This window comes from Triturus cristatus, chromosome 1_1, assembly GCF_964204655.1.
Source record: "Triturus cristatus chromosome 1_1, aTriCri1.1, whole genome shotgun sequence".
Lineage (NCBI taxonomy): Eukaryota > Metazoa > Chordata > Amphibia > Caudata > Salamandridae > Triturus > Triturus cristatus.
In genome coordinates this window covers 1,160,823,763-1,160,843,961 of record NC_140579.1, presented here as the reverse complement: position 1 = coordinate 1,160,843,961, position 20,199 = coordinate 1,160,823,763, and the positions used below count along the sequence as shown (strand labels likewise).

General features: G+C 45.2%; 2 pseudogenes across 1 annotated transcript in view; both read right to left on the bottom strand.

Moving 5' to 3' along the window:
* Positions 1-160: 160 nt before the first annotated feature.
* On the bottom strand, positions 161-10,401 carry LOC146871798 (uncharacterized; annotated as a pseudogene).
* A 403-nt stretch (positions 10,402-10,804) lies between these two features.
* LOC146871794 (5' exonuclease Apollo-like) overlaps positions 10,805-20,199 on the bottom strand; it is a 199,476-nt pseudogene continuing 190,081 nt past the window's right edge. Inside the window, exon 5 of the transcript XR_014979946.1 lies at positions 10,805-11,857. The product of XR_014979946.1 is annotated as a 5' exonuclease Apollo-like (transcript). The remainder of the gene's footprint in view (positions 11,858-20,199) is intronic.

The following is a 20,199-nucleotide window of genomic DNA, read 5'->3' as shown; positions in this document are numbered from 1 at the left end:
TTTTTATCCTTTAATTACGCTGAAATCCAGCCTCTTAACACTTCATCTACTGGGGTCCTGGGTCTGGATGGTCCGTGTTCCTTGTCATACACCCTCTACGTAAAATTAGGCCCCCTAATGGGGTAGACACTGTATGCTCCGATAGCGAAGGGATATGGTTTCAAAAACTGCTGGCAGAGCATTGCCTCACTTGTACAGAACGTGTCCTTACTCCATCAATAGGATGGGCATTTACCAAGTGGTCCTTCGTGGATGTCTGTTGCTTGGTGAAGTCAATATGCTCAGAGTTTGAGGAAGATAGAATGTCTTTCTCTGATAATGTCTTGTAACTATTAGTTTTGCCAGTGCGTCCTGCTATGAGCCACTGAACCAAGCGACTCTGAGAGCTGAACGGATATACCTTCTTGTCCTCCATTACAGCAAGAGTTATGCTTTTACATGGGCTGGGGCAAATGGGTTCTTGAAGAGTTCCCTTCAGTTGCCATTTCTTTGAGTTACCATTCACTTCTGCATCTTTTCTCTTCCGGTCACGTGGCGAAGCTGTCTTGGAACCCTTTTCCGTAGTAGCTAATGTTCCATCTACCTGTGAATTTGTTTCACTCTCCTGATTGTCTCTCAGACTATACAATGCTGTCTGATAGTGTCCATTTTCCTCTGCAGATTCAAATATTACTCCTTTATGAAAGTGAAGAGAGTTGGATGGTACTGGCCATCGTTCATCTTTTCTACCCACACAGTGCACAGACTGTTTTGGGTGCCTCATAAACTCCTAACAGATTTTGGAACCTTTACATTTAACAACGTGTTTTGGGGGGAGCCTAGGTAATCCCTGAATACACCTGACACATTTTGGTCTTAACAACAGGCTCTAAGGAGCAGGGCTTCAATCTGCCTACGAAATCAAGCAGCTCTTCAAAGGACGAATGGTCAGAGTATGGGACGACATGAATATCCTTGTGCCACATATTAACTTGTCGGCTGGTTGGCACAATTGCAATTGTTGGGTGAGTGCGATTCCAGTGCATCATGTTAGTATAGTTTACAGCAGACTGCTCAACAACGCTGATCCTACCTGCTGCTTCTTCTGATGTGAAAACATCTTCCAGTTCTAAAAGCTTTAGTAATTTAAGTCTTTGGGGACTCACAACAATCCAAGTTCGAAAAAACCTGGCTAATTCAATCAGTAATGACTCTTTACCTATGCTGTAAAGACCTGTAAAGGAGAAAACATTTTAATGTGAGAAAAACTTGCTAAGCATAACATGACGATCTGTATAATTAAACAATTAACAATAGTTTGTCAATCCAAGGTCAATTGTGGAAAAAGTCTTTAAATTTATAACTGGGTAAGAGCAAATGCAGATACTTAGCAATAATGTATAAATAAAAGTTTATTACAAGTTCTGAAGTAACTCAAACATTAATTTAATTTAATTGTGGGTTTATATAGCGCTAGAATCGACTCCCGGAGGAGTATCTCCGCGCTTCAACCGCTGGGGAACCCGTCCTGGCTCACCCTGAGAGATGGTCCCTAATGGGTATCTCTAAGGTGCGACCAAGCATCCCCGGCGGTCTGGGGGGGCCGTTGTGAAGATGAGGCAAGCTAATGCCCAGAGTTGCCGAGTGTGGTCCCTGACTGGAGTAGGCACCGAGTCGAGAATTATCGAGCCCGCTGACCCTGGTCCACGACCCTGCCGCGTCGGGAATCGAACCCTGGTCCCGGGCCGTCCTCTGCTTACGGGTCTGCCGCCTCTAACCAGTGAGCCACACCTCTCCACCAGTCATTATTTCGTTTTGTCCAAAGTCTGGCTTGTATAATTGGCTAAACATTTACGGTCATATAGTGCACTCCAGAATATCAAGTAGGTTACTTTAGGCTTTTTTCCTACTGCAACGTTCACAATTTTCAATTGACAAAACTGGCTCTATTTGGAGGTACTGGTCTGCTATTGAGTTGCTCCTAACTGAAGGGTGCTCCTATGGTGGTGAAGGGGAAAGGGAGTATTAGGTCAAGTGATCCTCAGCCTCAATCCATTCAGATTGTGGTGCCTCATGATACGGGTGGTTATTTTAGCGAGTAGGTTTTCTACTATTTTCATTTTTCGATTATATGTTTGCACTGTTGGTTAATATCACCAACTGTACCGTCTGCCGAAAACAATTACAAACTAGTAAGTACACACTTAGTTACATACCTTTTAAAGCAATATTTCTGCTTATCTTCAGGCAGATTCCTCACCTTATGAATATCCTTCAGGTGCCAAACTGGATCCAGAAACATTTCTGCCACCAATAGCTCTCCGCTCCATCAGGTGGCGCCAGGCAGATACAGCTGGGCTTTACCCCCCCTCACCCCCAGAATGTCAAGGCCCAAAGACATATAAGGCACTAAATGGAATACTGGATTCAGTTCCTATGAGCTTTTCCATGCCCCACTAGTTCATGCAGAAAGGAATGGAGATCGTACATGACAGAGACAATAACATCACACAGTACACTGCAAACCTTGGAATCTTATTAGCAACATTAGAAACTCACAAGGGAAGTCGCAAGGCAGCGAATAATATAGTGTCCACATGGTAAAGTGTGAACGAAGGAAGGCATGCTTTTCTTCTGATGGATACTTCTCAAAGAAATACCCACCAGGAGGTTGGAAAGAGTACTGCCAACCAGCCCTGGCTGTGCAGTAGTACTCTGTGTACTCAGCTGAGTACCTCCTGCATAATCAAAGAGAACTTGGAACTGGAGCAAGAAAGAATTCATCAATTCTCACTCTTATACAGGTACAGCAGACGGGGATATATATTCTCTGTCTACACTTTCACAAACGGTTTGAATTGGTCCGTCTTTCATGTGTTCTTCTAAGGCTGTCCTCCAGACTAAGCCTTTGTCTAGAGTGATGATTCTCACAGCAGGGTCATCACTTTGTTGGAAACCCCCCAAAAGATGTACAAATAATTGTGAGCTTTCTGTACCGTGCTAGCAACATCCGCACCTACCAGAGCTCCGTAAGAGAGAAAAGTCTTTCAAAAGACCCCTTCACACTCTTGACAACAGCAACTGCTGCCCCACCCTTCACCTCTATCATCCACCATGAAGAAGTATTTAGGGGGCCTTATCAACCGCTCTCTGCAGCATAAGGAACTCATTCGATTTCTATGGGGAACTCTTTCCGCGCTTCAATGTCTACGTCCCCTCTCTCCAGTTTCAGGAATGTCCTGAATATACTTTCACTGTCTGGTAAAGTAACCTCAACTTCATTTTGTGCACATGGGACCCAATGGGGCCCATATGCCACCTTCAATTTAGTTCCATCACACATGGACAATGTGTGTAACACAAAGACCACAAGCATACATACACAGACACGTGTTTAATGGAACTTTTCATGAGTATGCCAGTACCTAACTGCTCTTATGATACAGATTAAAAAAAAAGTCTGGTCTCACTAGGATCACTAAAAACATATGTAGCCACCACAACGCTACACGCTTGATTCCTTGACAGGATCGGTAGTCCTCTGTCATTATGAAGAGAACCCTTCGTGCACCCTCCAGGTCCAGGACCAGATTCACATCAAGGGACAAGCCGAGGCCTTTGCATCCAAACTACATTAGGGTAAGGTTAGGGCCTAATTTCCACACACCACAGTACCAGATACAAGTGATTGGGCACAAAACTGTCTAGCACGCAGGGAATATTCCCGTTTTAATACCCACCGATTTTGTTTCTATCAAAGCCCTGTAGAAGGTGCAGGAGGATCGAGCACAATCAATAGCCTCAGATTAGGTAAGGAGGGCTTGATATGCTCATCTGTTAGAACTCAGCACTTGGCCCCCTCTTCATCACCCAAAGAGGGTGAACCTGCTTTCACAGCAAGATGGTTGAATCCTCTATGCCAATCCTCTAGCACCATGACTCCAAACAAGGAGATTGAGCTGTGTCAACCAACAACCTTTGTTTACCTCTGAAGTGGCAGATATCATTTTGCATAACAGCAAATCTGCCACACAAAAAACACATTTATGCAGGCCACTGAAATAAGTTTGTTGACTGATGTGACTAAAGGTTTGAATCCTTTCTGTTCCCACTTTACTATGATTGACGGTTCGTGCTGAATATTTCCTAACAGTGCTTGTAAGTTGTTGCAGGGCTATTTTGCTGCCCAAGTCCTGCTTCATGTGTCTCTCTAACCAGCCTTCATTATTTAAGTTGACACTGGTAGCGAGTTTTCTGAAAGGTTTGATCTATTTGTTTCCTTCCTCTCCATTTATTATTCCACAATGGATTTGAATTTGTTATTAACCTTCCTCATTGTTTCCCCATTCGAGTCAATGTTCAGTTACCCAGTTTGACTACTGACAGTGAAATTTGTTTTCTTATTGGTAGTAACTTCGGCCTATAGAGACGGTGAACTTAAGACCCTGATGGCCCGGCTACCTTTCACTGTGTTCTGGCTGGATAAACTTGTTCTTCGTGCATACCCTTCATTTCTACCTTAAGTTGTGTCTGCCTTTCACATGGGCCAGACTGTCACTCTAGCATTTTTCATTCCTACCCCACCGGAGAATAGAATGGACTCCATGTATGCAGTATCTTATTACATTGGCTGTTTATGGCAAGGCACAGTGTATCATGATCCCATTGGATAATTGTCCCGCTAATCATTTCTAGGTCTCGCCTGAGCCAGCGCTTTAGCGCTGCTCTGGCGAGAGCTTTAGTAAACGGGGGATTTGGAAGTGCAGACTAGTGCTTTTCAGGCCTCCAGCTACAGTGCATGTGCGCCGGGCGCGCGCACCATTTGTCAGCCTGTTGATCACTTTTGCGGCCGCTTTGATGATCTCAGTGAGCCGCGCGGCCACTGAGAACATCAAAGCGGCCGCAAAAGTGATCACCATTTGCCACCCCCTCCCTTGGCGGCTCGGATTTGTAGCTCAGCACGCTTGTAATAAAGCGGTGGGGTTTTTCGGCTCTTCATGGCCCAGCGTCATGGGTGGCTTGGCTTGGTATTATCACAGTAGTTAGTCTTTCCCCCACTGTGACCTCTTACTGTAACAAACTACCCGGCACTCTGCATATCCTTCCCTTTCATGCTTGCATGTTTGAAAGGCTCTTTTTGCCTTGCTGAAGGTAGCGTTAACATCCCAGGAAATGCAGTTTAATTGTTCCCAGTAATATTTACAAAGAACCGCACTCTTCTCTAAAATCTCGCCGATTTCCTGACTGGAACACGTCTGTTAGTGTATCCATATTAATGTTAACATATCACTCAGTTTGCAGTCGGTTACTTTGGGCCAGACGAGAGCGACCAGTCTGATCCCAGCTACATAGCACTCAAAGGCTGCTGGAAGGCTGTTAGGAGCTGTGGCTCATCTATGTCTGTCTGCATTTAAACAGCTTCTCTTGTCTCAAGTACTTTCTGACCCTTGTTAAACTCAAAACGATGATACTTCTGACAGCAGCGAGGTGCCAAGTTTGCTCTTATCCTAATTTTACAAAGCAGGAGTTGTAGCATAACATTTTTAACTGCAGCTCTGACTAAATATCACAGCACAAGAGACCTGATACACAGTGTGAGGATTGTGACATAATGACCCCTCTGCCCCACATTTCTCACGGCCTTACTTTATTCATTTCGGAAGTGGGAATCACCCCGATATCCCTCCCGCTCTCTCTATCTCTCTCTCTCCTCTCCTCTCTCTTTCTCTCTCTCTCTCCCTCCCTCTTTCTTTCTATTTCTCTCTCCCTCTATCTCTTTCTCTCCTCCCCCTCTCTATCTCTCTCCTCTTTCTCTCTCTCTCTCTCTCTCGTTCTCAGTCTCTCCCACCCTCTCTTGCTCTCTCTCTCTCTTTCACTCTCTCCTCTCTATTTCTCTCTCTCTGTCTCTCTCTCCCTCCCTCTTTCTCTCTTTCCCTCCCGCTCTCTCTTTATCTCTCCTCCCTCTCTCCCCCTGTTTCTATCTCTCTCCCTCTCTCTTTCTCGCCCTCTCTCTCTTTCACTCTTTCTAACCCTATCTCTCTCCCTCATTCTCGCTCTAGCTCTCTTTCTCTCCCTCCCTCTCTCTCGTTATCCCTCATCCCTCTCACTCTCGCACTCCACTCTGAGGCACGTAATAACACGCCACACAATTACACTCTACTAAATGCAACATACACTCCACATAATACCACTCAGTGCTACATAATTACATACCACATATTTACACTCTACTCAATGCAACATAAATACGCCCCAATACCACTCAGTGCCACACAATTGCAAGCCACATAATTACACTCTACTCAATGCAACATAAATACACTCCACAAAATACCACTCAGTACCACAGAATTACACACCACATATTTACACTCTACTCAATGCAACATAACTGCACTCAACATAATACCACTCAGTACCACATAATTACACATCACATAATTACTGTATTCAATGCAACATATATGCACTCCACATACCACTCAATACTACATAATTCAACGTCACATAATTACTCTCTACTTAATGCAACATAAATACACTCCGCGTAATACCACTCCGTACCACATAATAACATACAACATAATTGTACTGAACTCAATACAACATAAATGCACGCCTTTGGGTCAAGTCGCGCTATATAAAAAAGCAACAAACAAAAAACGTTTGCAATGCAATAGGTCTTGCATTACTGAATGTTTGCGCTACTGGTGTTGCATTATTATTAGCAATGCCAATAGCTCAAACTTTTATAATGCGAGACCTATTGCATTGCAAATGCTTGTTTTATTTGTGTGTAAAGAGAATGCTTGCCTGCATCCTTGTTTCGGGGTACATGCAACTGTGAACAGTCCCGCACATTTACTGTAAGATTTGGAGGAATTACTGCTCTGTAAATTTGTGTTTACATGTTGCTACATAAAGCATATTTACTTGCAAAAAGCCATGTTTTGAAGTGAGTTCTGAACAAGAACTCCTGAAATCATCCAGTACGCTTCTGTACACTTATACACTTTATGAAACACGAGATGTAGTGCACTCATATTGAGAAATGCCAAAGAATGCCCATCAAAATCCATGTTGCAGGATAATATCTGCTTCCCAATTGCTAGGGCACAGAATGATTAATTCATGTGCTTCTACTTTACCCTTAAGAGTTACTGCGCCAAAAGAGCATGAGTGACCTTGCTCGCTCACCAGTCACAGTTATCAAACCACCTGACCTGTAGTTACATGTAACACAGAATGCCTGCCTTCAAGGTATTGTGTGTGGAAATAGTGCACCTAAAATATGTGTTCTACAAGTTTCACCTTCACACTGGGAGAATTTTGCTCATATAATGCAGAGGAGGAGATGAGGCCTAGCAGTCAAAGCTGCCGACTTCGGAACTGAGAAACTAGATTTGAGTCCAGGCATTGACTGATCAACCCGTTTTTCTGGGAAAACTGCGTAACCTCCCCGTGCCTAACACAAGAAAAAAAAATCTGACCTCGTGTAATGTAATTTGATGGAAACATAAAGTGCTCTAATGTCCTTGGGGCAAGTTTGTGATGTATAAAACTACAAAAAATGCAGCATATAAGAATCATCAGATTCCTGCCCAGAATATCCATCCATCACTCATGAACAGGCCCTTTGGAAGGAAATGCCTTAGACCTACGTGCTTCTGCAGGCTCTCTGAGTAGTGAAAAATGACAGTGCGGGTGCTCAAGCATCTTAAATAGAATATAATTTGTTGCATTTTTTCATGGAGCAAAATATATAAAAACATACAATTTCACGTTCGGTTACGCTTTGCATGAAGATCTACTACGCCCTGTCCAAGAAATACCCTCCAACTGCCATTCGTGACCACCCATAAAGGGTTTTGGCTTCTCCTAGTGTTCTCAAAAGAGACTTCCCTGTGGCTGATATTCACCAGACAGCCACAAGGGGAACCAGAGGTGAGGGGACATCACCTGGAGTCTAACTTGAAAGAAAAGCTATTATTTGTCCTGGAATACCTGGTGGATCCTACCTGGAAAACCAGGGAAGGAGTGAGCTAACCCTGCAGAAGAGAGTGGACTACTCGTGTGGGCAAAAAGAATTGATGCTTGTCTGTCTGACAAAGGCTTCACGCTCAGAGCTGGTATCGCCAAAATGGTGACGTTGTGGCCCTACTGAAGTGTGTCTGGGCTGATCATCCTCTCGACCTTGATGTTGCAGCCATGGCACCAAAAGACACGCAATTGATGGACGGAATGCAGAACAAATCAAACCATTCACCCCCAGTCAAGAGATCTGGGTTAAATCCATCATTCTTTTGCTCACCATGCCACCCCAGTTTAGACCTGGCCATATGCAAATCAGCCTTGACCCTGTGCCCCATGGGAACAGTCCAGCCCGAACTGCCAAGCCAGGTCCTCCATGGACCGGAAACAAGCATCCTAGGACCGGTTTCGGGGTTTTACCCCTCTTCAGCCAGGATAGCTTGATTCCAGTGGAACAGTGAGCCCGGGACCCACGTCTGGGCATACCAGGTGCACTTAGGGCGAGAAAGCAAAAGACACACAATTGATGGACGGAATGCAGAACAAATCAAACCATTCATCCCCAGTCAAGGGATCTGGGTTAAATCCATCATTCTTTTGCTCACCATGCCACCCCAGTTTAGAGGTGGCCATATGCAAATCAGTCTTGACCCTGTGCCTCATGGGAACAGTCCAGCCCGTACTGCCAAGCCAGGTCCTCCCTGGACCGGAAACAAGCATTCTAGGACCGGTTTCAGGGTTTCATCCCTCTTCAGCCAGGATAGCTTGATTCCAGTGGAACAGTGAGCCCGGGACCCACGTCTGGGCATACCTGGCGCACTTAAGGCGAGAAAGCAAAAGACACACAATTGATGGACGGAATGCAGAACAAATCAAACCATTCACCCCCAGTCAAGAGATCTGGGTTAAATTCATCATTCTTTTGCTCACCATGCCACCCCAGTTTAGACCTGGCCATATGCAAATCAGTCTTGACCCTGTGCCTCATGGGAACAGTCCAGCCCGAACTGCCAAGCCAGGTCCTCCCTGGACCGGAAACAAGCATCCTAGGACCGGTTTCAGGGTTTCACCCCTCTTCAGCCAGGATAGCTTGATTCCAGTGGAACAGTGAGCCCGGGACCCACGTCTGGGCATACCTGGCGCACTTAAGGCGAGAAAGCAAAAGACACACAATTGATGGACGGAATGCAGAACAAATCAAACCATTCACCCCCAGTCAAGAGATCTGGGTTAAATCCATCATTCTTTTGCTCACCATGCCACCCCAGTTTAGACCTGGCCATATGCAAATCAGTCTTGACCCTGTGCTTCATGGGAACAGTCCAGCCCGAACTGCCAAATGTGTGCAGAGATTTGCTACTGAAGAAGAAACCATCATTTAATCGTGACACCCACCATGTGTGCCTGAATTGACTTTGCTGTTGAAGCTGTGACACTTGCACCCAGTGTGCCTGAAATTATGTCTTGGCACTTGCCCAATATGTGCCAAAACTGCTAGAAGTGAACTTGCACTCAGCTGCTATCCCCAGACCCGCAATGAGAAGTGAATTGCATTGCTACCGCGACTGAAGGAGGACCAAGCTGCTGAATTACCGATGCAACCAATACAGGAGGAAAGGAGACCCTGCTGTGACTTGCAGGCCTGAAGAGTGGGAAGCCAGAGCGAGGCCTACCGTAGAACCAAACAGTGGAAAAAAACACTAAGAAACTGAGAGGCTGCTAGTGCCTTACAGTGCAAAGTGAGGATGGGGGAGTTTGGGGGAGCGCTGCACGTGTGCAGAAGCCTACAACATGGTACCGTGGACAAAGGGAGGTCGAAGGTGGCGATGCAGCAGTATTCTTGTTTGTACAAGAGATTCTGGGTACCTGATACTTTCTGTGTGACATGTAGTGTTGAGTTTTATTAGTGTATTAAAGTGCTCCTCTTTTAATGATAAGCACTGGGTTGGACAATCATGCTATTACACTGTTGGATATCTGTTGAATTCAGTGCCTTTGTACCCCCCCTCCGCCAACTAACCCCACTGAGAAGTCGGTGCTTGCTTGCCATCGCGGCCATTGAGTCAGGTGCTGATGGGTTGCACTTGGACATGCTTGAAGAGCTTTAGTAGGGCAGACTCCAGGACATATGAGTCAAACAACCACAATCCCCACGACTGTGGCCAGGTTGACCCTGTTTGCCCACCCCCCTCAAATTGGGCCTGATACTGGGAATATTGAAAGGAGGATCTGACACCATCTGAGTTTAAAGGGGGACCCCCTCCCCGCAACAGGCTCTAGTGTGGCAACTGGTGGCGATCCCGTCTGCGACCACTCTGAGGACCACTCGCCAGCTGTTGGCACCAGCTCCTCACAGGCTATTGCATCGGACTTGGACTCTAATGGCAGCATGGTGCTGTTCCCAACAATCACTCCTCAAACAAATCATGATTTATTGGGGTGACACCTGTGGGTACTCTCAATATGCACACGTCTAATTACGTAAGATCACACTTGTGGAGTTATACTCACAGGACGGATTTTGCTTATATCTGAAGCAGCAGCTCCAATAAACGGGGTTCGCCCTATGCAGGAACTATGTTTGTGTTTACATGCCTTGCTGTGAATCCATATGCAATGTCCTTTTGCCTTTGTTTTTTATCCTTTAATTACGCTGAAATCCAGCCTCTTAACACTTCATCTACTGGGGTCCTGGGTCTGGATGGTCCGTGTTCCTTGTCATACACCCTCTACGTAAAATTAGGCCCCCTAATGGGGTAGACACTGTATGCTCCGATAGCGAAGGGATATGGTTTCAAAAACTGCTGGCAGAGCATTGCCTCACTTGTACAGAACGTGTCCTTACTCCATCAATAGGATGGGCATTTACCAAGTGGTCCTTCGTGGATGTCTGTTGCTTGGTGAAGTCAATATGCTCAGAGTTTGAGGAAGATAGAATGTCTTTCTCTGATAATGTCTTGTAACTATTAGTTTTGCCAGTGCGTCCTGCTATGAGCCACTGAACCAAGCGACTCTGAGAGCTGAACGGATATACCTTCTTGTCCTCCATTACAGCAAGAGTTATGCTTTTACATGGGCTGGGGCAAATGGGTTCTTGAAGAGTTCCCTTCAGTTGCCATTTCTTTGAGTTACCATTCACTTCTGCATCTTTTCTCTTCCGGTCACGTGGCGAAGCTGTCTTGGAACCCTTTTCCGTAGTAGCTAATGTTCCATCTACCTGTGAATTTGTTTCACTCTCCTGATTGTCTCTCAGACTATACAATGCTGTCTGATAGTGTCCATTTTCCTCTGCAGATTCAAATATTACTCCTTTATGAAAGTGAAGAGAGTTGGATGGTACTGGCCATCGTTCATCTTTTCTACCCACACAGTGCACAGACTGTTTTGGGTGCCTCATAAACTCCTAACAGATTTTGGAACCTTTACATTTAACAACGTGTTTTGGGGGGAGCCTAGGTAATCCCTGAATACACCTGACACATTTTGGTCTTAACAACAGGCTCTAAGGAGCAGGGCTTCAATCTGCCTACGAAATCAAGCAGCTCTTCAAAGGACGAATGGTCAGAGTATGGGACGACATGAATATCCTTGTGCCACATATTAACTTGTCGGCTGGTTGGCACAATTGCAATTGTTGGGTGAGTGCGATTCCAGTGCATCATGTTAGTATAGTTTACAGCAGACTGCTCAACAACGCTGATCCTACCTGCTGCTTCTTCTGATGTGAAAACATCTTCCAGTTCTAAAAGCTTTAGTAATTTAAGTCTTTGGGGACTCACAACAATCCAAGTTCGAAAAAACCTGGCTAATTCAATCAGTAATGACTCTTTACCTATGCTGTAAAGACCTGTAAAGGAGAAAACATTTTAATGTGAGAAAAACTTGCTAAGCATAACATGACGATCTGTATAATTAAACAATTAACAATAGTTTGTCAATCCAAGGTCAATTGTGGAAAAAGTCTTTAAATTTATAACTGGGTAAGAGCAAATGCAGATACTTAGCAATAATGTATAAATAAAAGTTTATTACAAGTTCTGAAGTAACTCAAACATTAATTTAATTTAATTTAATTGTGGGTTTATATAGCGCTAGAATCGACTCCCGGAGGAGTATCTCCGCGCTTCAACCGCTGGGGAACCCGTCCTGGCTCACCCTGAGAGATGGTCCCTAATGGGTATCTCTAAGGTGCGACCAAGCATCCCCGGCGGTCTGGGGGGGCCGTTGTGAAGATGAGGCAAGCTAATGCCCAGAGTTGCCGAGTGTGGTCCCTGACTGGAGTAGGCACCGAGTCGAGAATTATCGAGCCCGCTGACCCTGGTCCACGACCCTGCCGCGTCGGGAATCGAACCCTGGTCCCGGGCCGTCCTCTGCTTACGGGTCTGCCGCCTCTAACCAGTGAGCCACACCTCTCCACCAGTCATTATTTCGTTTTGTCCAAAGTCTGGCTTGTATAATTGGCTAAACATTTACGGTCATATAGTGCACTCCAGAATATCAAGTAGGTTACTTTAGGCTTTTTTCCTACTGCAACGTTCACAATTTTCAATTGACAAAACTGGCTCTATTTGGAGGTACTGGTCTGCTATTGAGTTGCTCCTAACTGAAGGGTGCTCCTATGGTGGTGAAGGGGAAAGGGAGTATTAGGTCAAGTGATCCTCAGCCTCAATCCATTCAGATTGTGGTGCCTCATGATACGGGTGGTTATTTTAGCGAGTAGGTTTTCTACTATTTTCATTTTTCGATTATATGTTTGCACTGTTGGTTAATATCACCAACTGTACCGTCTGCCGAAAACAATTACAAACTAGTAAGTACACACTTAGTTACATACCTTTTAAAGCAATATTTCTGCTTATCTTCAGGCAGATTCCTCACCTTATGAATATCCTTCAGGTGCCAAACTGGATCCAGAAACATTTCTGCCACCAATAGCTCTCCGCTCCATCAGGTGGCGCCAGGCAGATACAGCTGGGCTTTACCCCCCCTCACCCCCAGAATGTCAAGGCCCAAAGACATATAAGGCACTAAATGGAATACTGGATTCAGTTCCTATGAGCTTTTCCATGCCCCACTAGTTCATGCAGAAAGGAATGGAGATCGTACATGACAGAGACAATAACATCACACAGTACACTGCAAACCTTGGAATCTTATTAGCAACATTAGAAACTCACAAGGGAAGTCGCAAGGCAGCGAATAATATAGTGTCCACATGGTAAAGTGTGAACGAAGGAAGGCATGCTTTTCTTCTGATGGATACTTCTCAAAGAAATACCCACCAGGAGGTTGGAAAGAGTACTGCCAACCAGCCCTGGCTGTGCAGTAGTACTCTGTGTACTCAGCTGAGTACCTCCTGCATAATCAAAGAGAACTTGGAACTGGAGCAAGAAAGAATTCATCAATTCTCACTCTTATACAGGTACAGCAGACGGGGATATATATTCTCTGTCTACACTTTCACAAACGGTTTGAATTGGTCCGTCTTTCATGTGTTCTTCTAAGGCTGTCCTCCAGACTAAGCCTTTGTCTAGAGTGATGATTCTCACAGCAGGGTCATCACTTTGTTGGAAACCCCCCAAAAGATGTACAAATAATTGTGAGCTTTCTGTACCGTGCTAGCAACATCCGCACCTACCAGAGCTCCGTAAGAGAGAAAAGTCTTTCAAAAGACCCCTTCACACTCTTGACAACAGCAACTGCTGCCCCACCCTTCACCTCTATCATCCACCATGAAGAAGTATTTAGGGGGACTTATCAACCGCTCTCTGCAGCATAAGGAACTCATTCGATTTCTATGGGGAACTCTTTCCGCGCTTCAATGTCTACGTCCCCTCTCTCCAGTTTCAGGAATGTCCTGAATATACTTTCACTGTCTGGTAAAGTAACCTCAACTTCATTTTGTGCACATGGGACCCAATGGGGCCCATATGCCACCTTCAATTTAGTTCCATCACACATGGACAATGTGTGTAACACAAAGACCACAAGCATACATACACAGACACGTGTTTAATGGAACTTTTCATGAGTATGCCAGTACCTAACTGCTCTTATGATACAGATTAAAAAAAAAGTCTGGTCTCACTAGGATCACTAAAAACATATGTAGCCACCACAACGCTACACGCTTGATTCCTTGACAGGATCGGTAGTCCTCTGTCATTATGAAGAGAACCCTTCGTGCACCCTCCAGGTCCAGGACCAGATTCACATCAAGGGACAAGCCGAGGCCTTTGCATCCAAACTACATTAGGGTAAGGTTAGGGCCTAATTTCCACACACCACAGTACCAGATACAAGTGATTGGGCACAAAACTGTCTAGCACGCAGGGAATATTCCCGTTTTAATACCCACCGATTTTGTTTCTATCAAAGCCCTGTAGAAGGTGCAGGAGGATCGAGCACAATCAATAGCCTCAGATTAGGTAAGGAGGGCTTGATATGCTCATCTGTTAGAACTCAGCACTTGGCCCCCTCTTCATCACCCAAAGAGGGTGAACCTGCTTTCACAGCAAGATGGTTGAATCCTCTATGCCAATCCTCTAGCACCATGACTCCAAACAAGGAGATTGAGCTGTATCAACCAACAACCTTTGTTTACCTCTGAAGTGGCAGATATCATTTTGCATAACAGCAAATCTGCCACACAAAAAACACATTTATGCAGGCCACTGAAATAAGTTTGTTGACTGATGTGACTAAAGGTTTGAATCCTTTCTGTTCCCACTTTACTATGATTGACGGTTCGTGCTGAATATTTCCTAACAGTGCTTGTAAGTTGTTGCAGGGCTATTTTGCTGCCCAAGTCCTGCTTCATGTGTCTCTCTAACCAGCCTTCATTATTTAAGTTGACACTGGTAGCGAGTTTTCTGAAAGGTTTGATCTATTTGTTTCCTTCCTCTCCATTTATTATTCCACAATGGATTTGAATTTGTTATTAACCTTCCTCATTGTTTCCCCATTCGAGTCAATGTTCAGTTACCCAGTTTGACTACTGACAGTGAAATTTGTTTTCTTATTGGTAGTAACTTCGGCCTATAGAGACGGTGAACTTAAGACCCTGATGGCCCGGCTACCTTTCACTGTGTTCTGGCTGGATAAACTTGTTCTTCGTGCATACCCTTCATTTCTACCTTAAGTTGTGTCTGCCTTTCACATGGGCCAGACTGTCACTCTAGCATTTTTCATTCCTACCCCACCGGAGAATAGAATGGACTCCATGTATGCAGTATCTTATTACATTGGCTGTTTATGGCAAGGCACAGTGTATCATGATCCCATTGGATAATTGTCCCGCTAATCATTTCTAGGTCTCGCCTGAGCCAGCGCTTTAGCGCTGCTCTGGCGAGAGCTTTAGTAAACGGGGGATTTGGAAGTGCAGACTAGTGCTTTTCAGGCCTCCAGCTACAGTGCATGTGCGCCGGGCGCGCGCACCATTTGTCAGCCTGTTGATCACTTTTGCGGCCGCTTTGATGATCTCAGTGAGCCGCGCGGCCACTGAGAACATCAAAGCGGCCGCAAAAGTGATCACCATTTGCCACCCCCTCCCTTGGCGGCTCGGATTTGTAGCTCAGCACGCTTGTAATAAAGCGGTGGGGTTTTTCGGCTCTTCATGGCCCAGCGTCATGGGTGGCTTGGCTTGGTATTATCACAGTAGTTAGTCTTTCCCCCACTGTGACCTCTTACTGTAACAAACTACCCGGCACTCTGCATATCCTTCCCTTTCATGCTTGCATGTTTGAAAGGCTCTTTTTGCCTTGCTGAAGGTAGCGTTAACATCCCAGGAAATGCAGTTTAATTGTTCCCAGTAATATTTACAAAGAACCGCACTCTTCTCTAAAATCTCGCCGATTTCCTGACTGGAACACGTCTGTTAGTGTATCCATATTAATGTTAACATATCACTCAGTTTGCAGTCGGTTACTTTGGGCCAGACGAGAGCGACCAGTCTGATCCCAGCTACATAGCACTCAAAGGCTGCTGGAAGGCTGTTAGGAGCTGTGGCTCATCTATGTCTGTCTGCATTTAAACAGCTTCTCTTGTCTCAAGTACTTTCTGACCCTTGTTAAACTCAAAACGATGATACTTCTGACAGCAGCGAGGTGCCAAGTTTGCTCTTATCCTAATTTTACAAAGCAGGAGTTGTAGCATAACATTTTTAACTGCAGCTCTGACTAAATATCACAGCACAAGAGACCTGATACACAGTGTGAGGATTGTGACATAATGACCCCTCTGCCCCACATTTCTCACGGCCTTACTTTATTCATTTCGGAAGTGGGAATCACCCCGATATCCCTCCCGCTCTCTCTATCTCTCTCTCTCCTCTCCTCTCTCTTTCTCTCTCTCTCTCCCTCCCTCTTTCTTTCTATTTCTCTCTCCCTCTATCTCTTTCTCTCCTCCCCCTCTCTATCTCTCTCCTCTTTCTCTCTCTCTCTCTCTCTCGTTCTCAGTCTCTCCCACCCTCTCTTGCTCTCTCTCTCTCTTTCACTCTCTCCTCTCTATTTCTCTCTCTCTGTCTCTCTCTCCCTCCCTCTTTCTCTCTTTCCCTCCCGCTCTCTCTTTATCTCTCCTCCCTCTCTCCCCCTGTTTCTATCTCTCTCCCTCTCTCTTTCTCGCCCTCTCTCTCTTTCACTCTTTCTAACCCTATCTCTCTCCCTCATTCTCGCTCTAGCTCTCTTTCTCTCCCTCCCTCTCTCTCGTTATCCCTCATCCCTCTCACTCTCGCACTCCACTCTGAGGCACGTAATAACACGCCACACAATTACACTCTACTAAATGCAACATACACTCCACATAATACCACTCAGTGCTACATAATTACATACCACATATTTACACTCTACTCAATGCAACATAAATACGCCCCAATACCACTCAGTGCCACACAATTGCAAGCCACATAATTACACTCTACTCAATGCAACATAAATACACTCCACAAAATACCACTCAGTACCACAGAATTACACACCACATATTTACACTCTACTCAATGCAACATAACTGCACTCAACATAATACCACTCAGTACCACATAATTACACATCACATAATTACTGTATTCAATGCAACATATATGCACTCCACATACCACTCAATACTACATAATTCAACGTCACATAATTACTCTCTACTTAATGCAACATAAATACACTCCGCGTAATACCACTCCGTACCACATAATAACATACAACATAATTGTACTGAACTCAATACAACATAAATGCACGCCTTTGGGTCAAGTCGCGCTATATAAAAAAGCAACAAACAAAAAACGTTTGCAATGCAATAGGTCTTGCATTACTGAATGTTTGCGCTACTGGTGTTGCATTATTATTAGCAATGCCAATAGCTCAAACTTTTATAATGCGAGACCTATTGCATTGCAAATGCTTGTTTTATTTGTGTGTAAAGAGAATGCTTGCCTGCATCCTTGTTTCGGGGTACATGCAACTGTGAACAGTCCCGCACATTTACTGTAAGATTTGGAGGAATTACTGCTCTGTAAATTTGTGTTTACATGTTGCTACATAAAGCATATTTACTTGCAAAAAGCCATGTTTTGAAGTGAGTTCTGAACAAGAACTCCTGAAATCATCCAGTACGCTTCTGTACACTTATACACTTTATGAAACACGAGATGTAGTGCACTCATATTGAGAAATGCCAAAGAATGCCCATCAAAATCCATGTTGCAGGATAATATCTGCTTCCCAATTGCTAGGGCACAGAATGATTAATTCATGTGCTTCTACTTTACCCTTAAGAGTTACTGCGCCAAAAGAGCATGAGTGACCTTGCTCGCTCACCAGTCACAGTTATCAAACCACCTGACCTGTAGTTACATGTAACACAGAATGCCTGCCTTCAAGGTATTGTGTGTGGAAATAGTGCACCTAAAATATGTGTTCTACAAGTTTCACCTTCACACTGGGAGAATTTTGCTCATATAATGCAGAGGAGGAGATGAGGCCTAGCAGTCAAAGCTGCCGACTTCGGAACTGAGAAACTAGATTTGAGTCCAGGCATTGACTGATCAACCCGTTTTTCTGGGAAAACTGCGTAACCTCCCCGTGCCTAACACAAGAAAAAAAAATCTGACCTCGTGTAATGTAATTTGATGGAAACATAAAGTGCTCTAATGTCCTTGGGGCAAGTTTGTGATGTATAAAACTACAAAAAATGCAGCATATAAGAATCATCAGATTCCTGCCCAGAATATCCATCCATCACTCATGAACAGGCCCTTTGGAAGGAAATGCCTTAGACCTACGTGCTTCTGCAGGCTCTCTGAGTAGTGAAAAATGACAGTGCGGGTGCTCAAGCATCTTAAATAGAATATAATTTGTTGCATTTTTTCATGGAGCAAAATATATAAAAACATACAATTTCACGTTCGGTTACGCTTTGCATGAAGATCTACTACGCCCTGTCCAAGAAATACCCTCCAACTGCCATTCGTGACCACCCATAAAGGGTTTTGGCTTCTCCTAGTGTTCTCAAAAGAGACTTCCCTGTGGCTGATATTCACCAGACAGCCACAAGGGGAACCAGAGGTGAGGGGACATCACCTGGAGTCTAACTTGAAAGAAAAGCTATTATTTGTCCTGGAATACCTGGTGGATCCTACCTGGAAAACCAGGGAAGGAGTGAGCTAACCCTGCAGAAGAGAGTGGACTACTCGTGTGGGCAAAAAGAATTGATGCTTGTCTGTCTGACAAAGGCTTCACGCTCAGAGCTGGTATCGCCAAAATGGTGACGTTGTGGCCCTACTGAAGTGTGTCTGGGCTGATCATCCTCTCGACCTTGATGTTGCAGCCATGGCACCAAAAGACACGCAATTGATGGACGGAATGCAGAACAAATCAAACCATTCACCCCCAGTCAAGAGATCTGGGTTAAATCCATCATTCTTTTGCTCACCATGCCACCCCAGTTTAGACCTGGCCATATGCAAATCAGCCTTGACCCTGTGCCCCATGGGAACAGTCCAGCCCGAACTGCCAAGCCAGGTCCTCCATGGACCGGAAACAAGCATCCTAGGACCGGTTTCGGGGTTTTACCCCTCTTCAGCCAGGATAGCTTGATTCCAGTGGAACAGTGAGCCCGGGACCCACGTCTGGGCATACCAGGTGCACTTAGGGCGAGAAAGCAAAAGACACACAATTGATGGACGGAATGCAGAACAAATCAAACCATTCATCCCCAGTCAAGGGATCTGGGTTAAATCCATCATTCTTTTGCTCACCATGCCACCCCAGTTTAGACCTGGCCATATGCAAATCAGTCTTGACCCTGTGCCTCATGGGAACAGTCCAGCCCGAACTGCCAAGCCAGGTCCTCCCTGGACCGGAAACAAGCATCCTAGGACCGGTTTCAGGGTTTCACCCCTCTTCAGCCAGGATAGCTTGATTCCAGTGGAACAGTGAGCCCGGGACCCACGTCTGGGCATACCTGGCGCACTTAAGGCGAGAAAGCAAAAGACACACAATTGATGGACGGAATGCAGAACAAATCAAACCATTCACCCCCAGTCAAGAGATCTGGGTTAAATTCATCATTCTTTTGCTCACCATGCCACCCCAGTTTAGACCTGGCCATATGCAAATCAGTCTTGACCCTGTGCCTCATGGGAACAGTCCAGCCCGAACTGCCAAGCCAGGTCCTCCCTGGACCGGAAACAAGCATCCTAGGACCGGTTTCAGGGTTTCACCCCTCTTCAGCCAGGATAGCTTGATTCCAGTGGAACAGTGAGCCCGGGACCCACGTCTGGGCATACCTGGCGCACTTAAGGCGAGAAAGCAAAAGACACACAATTGATGGACGGAATGCAGAACAAATCAAACCATTCACCCCCAGTCAAGAGATCTGGGTTAAATCCATCATTCTTTTGCTCACCATGCCACCCCAGTTTAGACCTGGCCATATGCAAATCAGTCTTGACCCTGTGCTTCATGGGAACAGTCCAGCCCGAACTGCCAAATGTGTGCAGAGATTTGCTACTGAAGAAGAAACCATCATTTAATCGTGACACCCACCATGTGTGCCTGAATTGACTTTGCTGTTGAAGCTGTGACACTTGCACCCAGTGTGCCTGAAATTATGTCTTGGCACTTGCCCAATATGTGCCAAAACTGCTAGAAGTGAACTTGCACTCAGCTGCTATCCCCAGACCCGCAATGA